Source organism: Triticum aestivum, chromosome 3B (genome assembly GCF_018294505.1).
Source record: "Triticum aestivum cultivar Chinese Spring chromosome 3B, IWGSC CS RefSeq v2.1, whole genome shotgun sequence".
Taxonomy (NCBI): Eukaryota; Viridiplantae; Streptophyta; class Magnoliopsida; order Poales; family Poaceae; genus Triticum; species Triticum aestivum.
Genome location: NC_057801.1, coordinates 778,164,264 through 778,176,573, shown reverse-complemented (window position 1 = coordinate 778,176,573; position 12,310 = coordinate 778,164,264). Strand labels below are relative to the sequence as shown.

The following is a 12,310-nucleotide window of genomic DNA, read 5'->3' as shown; positions in this document are numbered from 1 at the left end:
TGTTTTGTGAACACCGAGGCCATCACCGGCGAGGGTGAGAAGGAGGATAAGCGGCAACACAAATATGATGCCTCGCGAGATGGACCTATTGTGGTCTTGAGTGATGGTTGTTGGGTTAAGAGTGTGTGTTATGTTTTCTCTTCCGTTACAACGCACGAGCTCTTTTGCTAGTAATATAGAAAAGTGCGAGAGATAGTGCCGACAAGCTTCAATCTTCAGGAATCTTTGCTTTCTTCATGTGGCATTGTCTCTCGGTGAATAATTGGCTGGCCTCTGTGTACCAGTCTTTGCCCTTTTGCCGCCATACAGATCTTCATGCAATTAGCCTTCCGAGCTTCTTCTGCCTTCAATAATCCTTGTGCCCGTGTATGCGTACATACATGCCAAGGCTGCTTAAATTTTCAACATTGCTTATTAATTAATTAATTTATTTATTTATATTTTTTTTCCGGGGGTCTTCCCTGCCCCTATGATTGATAAGGACCGAACATAGTCCAAACGGTCTCCAACACACATATACGGCAACTGACTCGAACAAGTACTCGTACACACACAAGTTACTTTCCTAATCCTAGTTGGACTAGTACTACCAGCGTGATGCAACATGCAAGCTTGCTGGATACTCTAGCTAATCTAATTACTAGACACTCTCATGACAAGATTATCTAACACTCCGCCGGCCGCCGCTTCTTCCAAGTCCTGGCCTCTTCACCGGTCGCCGCCTCCTTCTGGCCCTGTCTAACTGCTCTGCCGGCTGCGCCAGACCTTGGACCGTTGCATCCTGCGCGTGTTTGTGCGCTTGTATTAGAGCCAGCCCGACGCTGCTCCTCCGGCCGCAGGCTCCACTCCATGTCGCCCATTCGACCGACCAGTGACCTCGCGTGGTGCTTCTCCTGTGTAGACCGCGTCCCGCGGGCTGCCAGACTCGATCGATGGTCGAGCGCCAGCTGCTGTTCCACTGCTGCCGCCTGCTGCTCTTCCGAGCCGGCCACCCTTCTCACGCTCGCGTGCGTTGACTGCGTGGTCAAACGATCCACCTGCCTGCACGGGATTGCTCTACTTGGGGCTGCTGGCGGGCGGCCCGGCTTTGTTCGGCCGCCTGGCTTGACGGCCTGAAGTTCTGTCGTTGTCTTAAAAAAGAGAGACAGAGAAAAAAAGAAAAAAAGAAAAAGAAAGAGAAGAAAAAAAAGAACAGGTACGATGCTTTCATCGGGTATGCCTCCCCCTCGCTACCTGGTGTTCCTCGACGGTGTTCCGTATATTGATCCAGTCTCGCACATGCGCCATTTCTCGGTGCTTGGTGCTCACCCGCTTGGAGGTGGTGGTTGTCGCTCTACACCGGCACCTTTTGCGACATCCGCCAATTGCTGGCCACTCTATATCGTCTTATTCGGCAGCTATACCGCCTCCTCTAGCCGCTTCTTTGTATTGGTGTTGGTCGTTCTTCATCGACTCTTTCCATGACTTCCGTGTTGGATAGTCCTAGTCCGGCTACTATAGCTAGAGTTCCTAATATAGATCACGTCGGTTTGTGTCTGACCTAAACTTGTAACTCAAGTTGATTGCCCTGTACTTGTGTATATATATATATATGACATAATGAAGAGAGGAGGCGTGCAAGCTAGCAGCCCCAATTCATATCAGATTTTACATGGTATCGAGCAGATCGATCCTCTCTCTCTAAACACCAATGCCCAACACCACCTCTTTCTTCCCCACCACCATGAATGCCGGCGAGTTGCAGAAGCTCGAAGAGGAGCTCAAGAACCGCGAGTCCATCATCAAGACGCGCGAAGAAGAACTCAAGCGCCTTGCCGCGGAGCAAGGCAAGGCTGCCGTCGCACCCTCTCCTTCCACCGTCCCTGCACCCTCCTCCTACGTTGCTTCAATTAAAACCTATGTGCCCATCATCCTCGATCTTCAAGACTCTAACTACTCCAAGTGGCGTGAGCTTTTTCTCGTAGGTCTTGGACGCTATGGCCTCTCCAACCACGTCACCGGCGACGCCGCCGCCACCCCCTCCGACACATCGCCCACCTCCGACTGGGGACGTGATGACTACACTGTCTGTGCTCTCCTGGATTTACGGCTCGATTTCCATCGAGCTGTTCGGCATCATCATGGCTCCGGGCTCCACGGCGCGGCAGGTGTGGGACTCCATCGCCAACCTCTTTCACGACAACAAGAAAAGCCGCGCCCTCGCCCTCGACGCCGAGTTCCGCAACACACCGCAAGGAGACATGTCCATCCATGACAACTGCACCAAGCTCAAGTCTCTCTCGGACGCTCTCGGCGATGTCGGCATAACCATCTCTGATGAGACGCTCGTCCTAACGGTGCTCCGCGGCCTCAACGAGCAATTCAGCCACCTGCGGTCCTTCCTTCCGTTTCTGGTGCTGTTTCCATCTTTCCTCCAGACGCGCTCGGCCCTCGTTCTTGAAGAAGCATAGAAGAAGACAGATGCAAAAAACGCTGCTGCTACTGCGCTCTGGGCCAGCGGCAACAGTATATTGCAAAGTGCGGGCGGCGAACGCGCTCCATTGTCCGGGGGTGGACACAGCTACGGTGCTCAGCGTCCTGTCGGTCCCTCTTCTGGCTCGTCCAACAGCGGCGGCCACGGCACCTTCAGCAACAATCGCAGCCGCGGCCGCGGCGGCCGAGGACGGGGCCGCTCCGAGCCCTGGATGTACAATCCATGAACTGGCCTTCCAACGCGTGCACAGCTTCACCAACATCGTGCTCCAGCGCCGTGGCAACCACAGCCATGGCGTGCTCCTGGCGTCCTCGGTCCACAACCTGCGGCTGCTTCCCCACAGGCGTACGCGGCATACGGCCCAGCTCCGACAACTCCCACCTACAACGGGCATCAGCAACACCTGGAGCCAGCCCCGCAGGCGTACGCGGCATACGGCCCAGCTCCGACAACTCCCACCTACAACGGGCATCAGCAACACCTCGACCCAGCACTTCTGGACGCACTCAACAACATGCATCTTCCCGGAAACCAGGAGTGGTACATGGACACAGGAGCTTCCTCCCACATGGCATCTAATCACGGCACTATCTCCTCTCTAAAGCCTTCCACTCAAACTGTCACAGTAGGTAATGGCCAAAACGTTCCTGCTACTCATGTTGGTCAATCTACACTTCCATCTTCAGCCCAATCCCTCTCTCTTCGTAATATTCTTGTCGTTCCTCACATTATTAAAAATCTTATCTCTGTTCGCCAACTCACTACTGACAATTTTTGTTCCGATGAATTTGATCCTTTCAGATTCTAGGTGAAGGCGTTTCCTTCCAGGGCTGTGATCCTTCGCTGCAATAGTCCCGGGCCCCTGTATCCCGTCTGCCGTCCCCGACAAGATGAAGCTCTCGTCACAACCACTTCGTCGTCACTCTGGCATCGCCGCCTCGGACATCCTGGTCATCACACCATGTCACGTCTTCAACACTCCAAGTCTATTTCATACAATAAAGATGGGCCACCACTCTGTCATGCCTGTCAGTTAGGAAAACATGTCAGGCTTCCGTTTTATGATTCTCAAACATATACAATTCGTCCGTTTCAACTTTTTACATTGTGACCTGTGGACATCCCCTGTTCCTAGTACATCTGGTTTTTGCTACTATCTCATTGTTGTTGATGATTTCTCTCACTACTTCTAGAGTTTCTCGCTTCGTAAGAAATCTGATGTTTATGCGACACTCATCGCTTTTCATGCCTATGATCATACACAATTTAACCTACCCATCTTAGCTATCCAATGCGATAATGGTGGAGAGTTTCTCAATACTCGTCTCGACACCTTATGTGCTCAACATGGAATTCTTCTTCGTTTTTCCTGTCCCCATACTTCTCAACAAAACGGCAAGGCCGAACGTGCCATTCGCACTACCAATGATGTTATTCGTACACTATTGCTTCAGGCCTCACTTCCACCCTCCTTTTGGGCCGAAGCTCTCTATACCGCCACATATCTCATAAACATCCGTCCTACCGCAGCCACAAAATTCTCCGTACCATACATAACTCTTTTCGGCACCACACCACCCTATAATGATCTTCGTGTTTTTTGTTGTCTTTGCTATCCAAAGACCTCCTCTACTACATCTAACAAACTCTCTCCTCGATCTGTAAAATGTGTCTTTCTTGGATACCCTCCTCGGCACAGAGGCTATCGTTGTCTTGACTTAGGCACACGACGCATTATCATCTCTCGCCACGTTGTTTTTGATGAAACAACATTTCCCTACGCCCCACCAGCCCAACCTCCAGTTTCCACATCATCAATAGAAACCACCACTTTCCTTGACCCTCCTCTCCTAGTTTCACATCCATCACCCGCTATGCATGCACCCGCCACCCCTTCATCTGTTCCATCTACGCCTGATAGTCCGCCTAGTCCCGCCACCCCTTCGTCGGTTCCACCGACGCCTGATAGGCCGCCTAGTCCCCTGGGCTCGCTCACTCCCACCAGCCAGCCTAACTACACTGTCGCGTCTCCCTCCCCGGGTCCCGCCAGCCCACCACCTATGTTCCCGGCACCTGAGCCGGCACATATTCATCGGTCTCGCTCAATGACCGGTCGTTTACTGCCACCGATTGATCGCCTCAATCTTTCTGCTGTCGTCTCCTCGCCTATACCTCATAATTATCTCATATCTATTCATGACCCATCATGGTGCCACGCGATGCAAGAAGAATTTGATGCTCTCACTCTGAACAACACATGGTCCCTTGTTCCTTCTCCTTCCGGTGCAAATATCGTCAGTGGTAAATGGATTATTCGACCTAAATATCATTCTGATGGCTCACTTGCTCGTCACAAAGCCCGTTGGGTAGTCCATGGTTTTTCTCAACAACCCAGGGTTGACTATGATGAGACCTTTAGCCCTGTTGTCAAGCCAGCCACTATACGATTAGTTCTCTCTATCGCTCTCTCTTCTTATTGGCCTATTCATCAACTAGACGTTCATGGTCATCTCGATGAGGTCGTCTATAGTCAACAACCCTCTGGTTTCATTGATCCTCGTTATCCTGACTATATATGTCGCTTGCATAAATCCTTGTACGGTCTTAAACAGGCTCCTCGAGCGTGGTTTCAGCGGTTTGCAACCTATGCTTGTTCTATTGGTTTCGTTGAGTCCAAGTCTGACGCTTCCTTGTTTATTCTTCACAAGGGAACATCACTGCATATTTACTTCTCTATGTCGATGACATCATCCTTACAGCCTCTTACTTCTCTCTCATCGATTATCACTTTGTTTGCTAAAGAATTTGCTATGAAAGATCTTGGACCTCTTCATCACTTTCTCGACATTTCTGTCTCTCGCACATCTAGTGGCTTACATATCTGCCAACGGCAGTACTTTCTCGACATTCTCTCCCGGGCCAGCATGCGTGGCTGTAATCATATTTCTACTCCAGTTGACACCAATGCCAAACTCTCATCCACCAATGGTTCCCCTATTTCTGATCCTTCACTCTATCGTAGTCTTGCTGGTGCTCTTCAGTATGCCACCCTCACTCGACAAGACATTGCCTATGTTGTTCAACAAGTGTGTCTTCATATGCATGATCCTCGCGAACCCCATCTTCTTTTTCTTAAACGTATTCTCCGATATCTAAAAGGCACACTTGACCTTGGTTTGACACTTCATATCTCCTACACCTTTTCCACATATTTCTTACATTTCCGGATGCACCTCCCTCTGTGCCTAGTATTCCTACTCCTCGTCCCGCTGTTAATGATCCGATGCCGTCCTCTCCAATGGTTTCGTCTCCTTCCTCATCGCATGACTCTCCACCTTCATCATCGATACCTTCCTCTTCTCCACCTTCATCACCGACACATTCCCCATCTCCATCTCGAGTGATTTCACCTCTTCCCTCATTTCCTTTCCATACTCGTTGTCGACGTGTTGTGGATGAGTCTACTAATGTGCCCTCAACTTCTGATGTGTCATCTTCCTCCTCTCAGCCGACTTATGGTCTTTGTTCTCGGCCTTATCCGCCCCGTGATCGACCATTGTTGAGCCGACTTCATATCGAGATGCAGTTATTGATCTTGAATGGCAGTTTGCCATGGGAGAGGAGATTGCTACCCTTGAGCACACAGGCATGTGGGATCTGGTTTCAATTCGTCCTCATGTTCATCCTATCACTTGTAAGTGGGTCTATAAGATTAAGACTCGCTCTGATGGTTCTCTTGAGCGTTATAAAGCTCGTCTTGTGGCTCGTGGCTTTCAGCAGGAGCATGGTCATGATTACGATGAGACCTTTGCTCCTGTGGCCCATATGACCGTTGTTCATGCACTTCTCGTCATGGCCTACGTTCGCCACTAGTCTGTGTCTCAGCTTGATGTTAAGAATGACTTTCTGAATGGTGAGTTGCGTGAGGAAGTTTATATGCAGCCACCACCTGGGTATTCAGTTCCTGATGGCATGGTTTGCCGTCTTCGTCGCTCTCTCTATGTACTTAAGCAAGCCCTCTAGTCTTGGTTTCAGCGTTTTGCCTCGATGATCACTGCAACTGGTTTTTCACCCAGTGTTCATGATCCAGCGTTGTTTGTCCACCTTGCTACTCGTGGTCGCACTCTTCTTCTTCTATAGGTTGATGACATGATCATTACCGGCGATGATCTTGAGTACATAGCCTTTGTCAAGGCCCGTCTCAGTGATCAGTTTTCTATGTCTGTTTTTTGTTCCACTTCGTTACTTTCTTGGGGTTGAGATTTCCTCCACCACTGACGGCTTTTTTATTTCCCATGAAAAGTATATCTAGGATCTTCTTGCTCGTGCAACTCTGAGTGATGAGTGCACTATTGAGACCCCCTATGGAGCTTAATGTTCACCTTCGTGCTTTTGACAGTGAGCCCTTGTCTGATCCGACCCTTATCCTCATCTTGTTGGGAGTCTTGTCTATCTCGTCGTCACTCGTCCAGATATCTCCTCTCATGTCCATATCCTTAGTTAGTTTGTTTCTTCTCCCACTTCGGTTCACTATAGTCACCTTCTTCGTGTTCTACGATATCTTCATGGCACTATCTCTCACCGTCTCTTCTTTCCTCGTTCCAGCTCGTTACAACTCCAAGCCTATTCGGATGCTACCTAGGCTATTCATCCTTTGGATCGTCGTTCACTTTCTGCTTACTGTGTCTTTCTTGGTGGTTCTCTCATTGCTTGGAAGACGAAGAAATAGACCGCAGTTTCCCATTCGAGTGCAGAGGCTGAGTTGCGAGTTATGGCTCTCCTCATGGCAGAGGTGACTTGGTTACGCTGGTTACTTGAGGATTTGGGTGTTACTTTTACTACACCTACTACACTCTTGTCAGACAGAATAAGTACTATCAGTATTGCGCGAGATCCAGTGAAGCATTAGCTTACCAAGCATATTGGTGTTATGCTTTATTTGTACGCACTGGTGTGCAGGAACATGTTATTGCTCTTCAGTATGTGCCTTTCGAGTTATCACTCCAAACTCAGTGTTGTGGATCCACCATCAGTTTGGGGGGGGGGGGTGTTCCTTTGGCCTTTTGCATTCTGGCCTTTGGCCTCCCCTGTACATGTATATATGATGACTTTTGCCTCCGGATAATACTAAGTTGCAATCCTAACAGTCTTGCATTTGCCTGCGCTGACTCGAGTGGCATCCCGATTCGCTAATCCCGTCAGCCCGGATCCGGGCGCCCTTCCTCGCGGTGGCTGGGCTTGCGCGCATGGACAATGGTGGCAGCGGGGCTCCATCCCTGTTGCTAATCAGCTGGCGTGTGGCATTGTGATGGCAATGGCTGGCGGCAGTGGTAGCGGTTGAAGCACCAGCATGGCAGCCTCTGAGCACCGACAGCATGGCTCCCCCTCTTCTGATCACGTCGGCATCGCCATGCTGCAGCCGCCCCTAACGGAGGAGGAAAGGAGCAACAGCCGCCATGACCCCACGTGGTGAACCTGGCAGCCTGCTGAAGAACCAGGTGAAGACGAAGCCCATGCAGTGGTTGTCATCTGGTAGATGCAGCGGAAGTCAACCTTGTCACCGGTGGGAAGGCTCTGGGTGTGGGAAGGCAACACGCAGACCTAGCTATATACTCATGTGTTCTGCTAGGTCGCTGGAGCCTTCGGTAGCCATCTTCTTCGCCAAGTGATGGCCTCCTTTACGTGCACAAAAAGTTTCAAGGCCAGTGGAGTAACGGGCTCCTCAATTCCTTGAAAAAAACTGTACATGTTCTCTATTGGACTCTAGATCCTACCTCACAGACGGTGTAGTTTCTATGAGGCCTCCAATCTGTCTTTTGTGGAACACCCTCAAATTTTTACCAAAACCCAGGAAATGATATATTTCCAAATATTGCAGGCGGACAGAAAAAAGCCAGGGGCTGGCATGTCTCATATGATGGACTCCTTTGTGTGCACAAAAAGTTTTGAGTCCAACGGAGTAACGGGCCACACAATTGCATCACAAGATGGCTGGTGTGGAGAAGCGGCAACAGATCGGTGTGGAGAAGCGGCGGTGGCGGTGGCAGTACAGCGTGACAAACTGCGTTGGCGGAAGGTGACAGGGAGGAAATAATTCGGGCGGAGGCGGCAGCTTAGGGTTGTATGAAGTGGCGTGATGTGGTTGAACCTATGCAATGGTGGTCATACTTATGTAATGATTGAATAACATATATTAGTGCCATTTTTATTATTGACAAAAAGGAAGGACTCTTTGCCGAGTCACAACAATGGGGTACTCGGCAAAGGGCGCCAACAGTCATGGAGCCGTCAACGCCAACGCACATGCCACGTGTCCCCTTGTTGCCGTGTCCTTAGGTCTCGGCATAGTAAGCGTAAGTCGAGTGTTTCATCTTTGCCGAGTTCACCTTTGTCAATCTCAGCAAAGGCCTATCTCCACCGTGTGCTTAATGTTGCCGAGACATGTACTTGCTTAAACAGTCTTTACCGAGCTTTCGTGATTTGGTTCTCGGCGTTGGTGAAAGTAGTCGGCTTAGACGATTTTTCCGGAAGTGATTTATGACCCGACACATAGCTCTTGAATATATGTATTTTATTTCTTTTGACTTCCCCAACTATAAGCATATGAACTACAAAGATAATGGCAATGAGTGTGTAATCGTCTCTAGGGGAGTCATGTCCAGTGTCAGCTCCTCGGAATCCGATCCAAGGGCATTCATGGCGTCGGTGATGGACGGTCGGCTGCTCGGGTCCTGGTGTGCGCACAAGAGTCCGATGAGTAGCGCATGCTTCTTCTGCTGAAGCCCATTAGTGACCTCGCCGTTTATCAGCCTTTCGTCTACTACCTCCAGGATCGCATTCCCGTCATACTTACTTCTTACCCATGACGACAATGGAGGCATATTCTGATCTGTTGGGTTCCTTCCAGAGACCATCTCTAGTAGGACGATGCCAAAACTGTAGATGTCTGACTCCCTATTCCGTTTGCTCGTGTCAATGAACACAGGATCTATATATCCGAAAGTGCCCTGTACAACATTCGTGGTCTGTGACCCAGTTTCGTGGTGAACAAATCTTGCCAATCCAAAGTCACCTAACTTGGCACCAGACGAAGAGCCAAGTAATATGTTACTCGATTTGATATCACCATGTACAATACACTGTTGATCTTGCTCGCAATCTACATGGAGGTATTGTAGTGCAGAACCTAGGTTGAGGATAATCTCGTGCCTGCGTTTACCAAAGCATGTTTAGCATTACGTATGAACAAAAAGAAATTAAGTTGCAGCGACGTAAAAGCTGAGGCAAAACTAAAATACATACCTCTTGGACCACGGTAACAAACTGTTGCCCCCGTGTAGGTGTCGATCAAGGCTACCTTCTTGCAAAAGCTCATACACAAGGAACAGACGTGTGTACCTTTCGTCCCACCACCAACATATGAACTCAACCGGGTTCCTCTGGCCATCATAGCACCAGCCTATCAACTTGACAAGATTCTTATGTCGTAGGCGACTAGCGATCATGAGTTCATCCTCGAACGCCTTCCTCCCCTCGCCTGATGCAACCAGCTTGAATCTCTTTATCGCCACCTCGCTACTTTTCAAAAGGCCCCGATAAAAAAAGGCCGAACCTCCTTGACCAAGCTTGTTTTCCTCTGCGAATTTGTTGGTCGCACGTGCCAGCTTATGATAACCAATATGTTTACGGCCATCGGCGAGAGCTTTGTATGGCTTCTTTCTTGTGCACAGCTGCCATCGACGGACTCCAACAAAGAAGCACACGATTGCAATAACTCCAATAATTGGCCCAGTTACCTCTGCTATTTGTTTCCACAAAATCTTCCGTGCAGGCGATGGATCCAAGGTAGAGTTAAATGACCAGGATATTATTTGGTGTAGCTCGACCGCCACGCCAGTAGCACCCGAGAAGCCGATGGACACAACACTGGGCAGGAGCTGACGCAGGTCAACACTTGTGTTCACATGGTAGGTGACGTCGCCGATCTGGAGAATGGCGGCTAGTACTTTTGTGTCGTTTCCGTAGCTGATATGGCAAGTCATAGGCAGGCCGGCTGTTAAGTCTTGCCATGCACGGTCACGTTGGTGTAAGCCCGCGAGATGATGGAGTTAACATCGATGCCCATGTGGCTGCCGCTGGTGTCGATGCCGGGGTTCAAGAAAGTGTCAAACTCAACCGCCACCGCTCGTTCATCGCCAGTCGCGACCGTGCTGACGTTTCGGTTAAAGAGTCCAAGGTTCTTGCCGTTGTCGAGGGGATCAGGAATGCTTGTCGGAGGATAATGACCAAGGAAGAATGCCAAGCCATCGCCACTGACAGGACCACTTACATTGATTCGAAAAGTGAAGGAGGTGGTGAACCGGGTGAGCTCGCCTGTGTCGACATCCCACAGCGGCACCGGCTGCGAGTGCAATGCTCGGCCCACGCTGTTTTGGATGTTCGGACTCCCCCCGCCTTTTGTCAGCTCGATCCTCTGAGACTGGGAGTCGTAGTATGCATCGCCCTCAAAACTGAAATCTTGGGCATCATAGCCACCGGGCTGGGAGAAGTTGAAGCTGAAAGAATGCGGTGTAGCACGAGGCGGGTGCAGAGACCATATGGAATGGTAGAGAAGCATAAAGATCTGTATTCGGCGGGAAAAACTCACAGCAGCAGCCATTTGCTGCGGTGTGTTTGGAAGATCGTCAGCAAACACCTCGACACTATATAGTACTACAACTTGTGATCTCGAAATCTTCAATAAATATTAGGCAATGCAAACGAACAGCTAGCCAGAGCCAGCTGCCGGGGGATCCACGCACATCCAGTGTAGAGGCCGGAAGAACCTCTAGTAATGTCCGCTAAACAGGAAGGGTTAGAGGATAAACCAAATGACAATACCTCAACAACGCCTTTCAGCGGAATCTCCTAGGTGGGAAAACAAGGCAGTACTATACTATGTGCTATCTGACCAAGTCTTTCTGACTGCGAGAGTCTGAAGACAAGATTAGGTAACCTCTATGTTCATCTGACGTCAAGTGCACGCTAGCATGTTTGTGGTGTTTGATTCTTTATTTGAACTTTTGCTGCCTCTTTCTGCTATTCCGATGCAATCAGATCCACGTTCCAAGTATCCCTTTTGCGAACATATGTATATCCTCCTCAACATTTAATCTATATCTATATCTATACCTTACCTACTATATTTAAAGAGAATAGGTATTCTTGGTTTGGTTCCGCTTTGTTTCGTCCCGTTTTGATGATTTTTACCTACATTATTTTTTGGTTTGGTCTGTTTTGACCAACATATGAGGTACGTGCCAAGGAAACTAGAAACAAAGAGCAGAGCAGAGAACGTACGTACAAAGGATACCGGGACAGCCGGCCCACATGCACAGGAAACAAAAAACTAAGCAACGACGTACGTTAAGGGAAGGAAACCGTGCCGGCCGGCCCATATCTTTATTTTAGTTGCCAGCCCATATTGCGGTAGGACGCTTCATCGCTCGTCCGAGGAGAGAACGCATGGTGCACGGCGTGTGTACGGCACCACCGCCGCTGCCTTCCTCCAGCGCCGTGTCCGTTTTCGATCGGATCCGTGTAGGAGAATTACTCCAATACGGAGCCATCGATGCCCCGATACGGATTCCACAAAGAATTCCCGCAATAAAAAGAAAGTCTAGACTAGAAATCGAGCTAAATTGCATCGCAAATTCGCCGTCGACTTTGCCGGGTATTCGCCCAATGTTGCCTCCACCGAGTTTGCCAGAAAACAAGACGCCATCCGACAGAATCTATTCAATGTCACCTGCAAGTATCTCGCCTCCGTCGACTTCGCCATCCTCATCATTTTTTCCA

At 49.7% G+C, this 12,310-nt stretch overlaps 1 pseudogene; it reads right to left on the bottom strand.

The window, feature by feature from the left end:
- Positions 1 to 9,081: 9,081 nt before the first annotated feature.
- LOC123066527 (L-type lectin-domain containing receptor kinase IX.1-like) lies at positions 9,082 to 11,132 on the bottom strand (annotated as a pseudogene).
- Between the last annotated feature and the right edge of the window lie 1,178 nt (positions 11,133 to 12,310).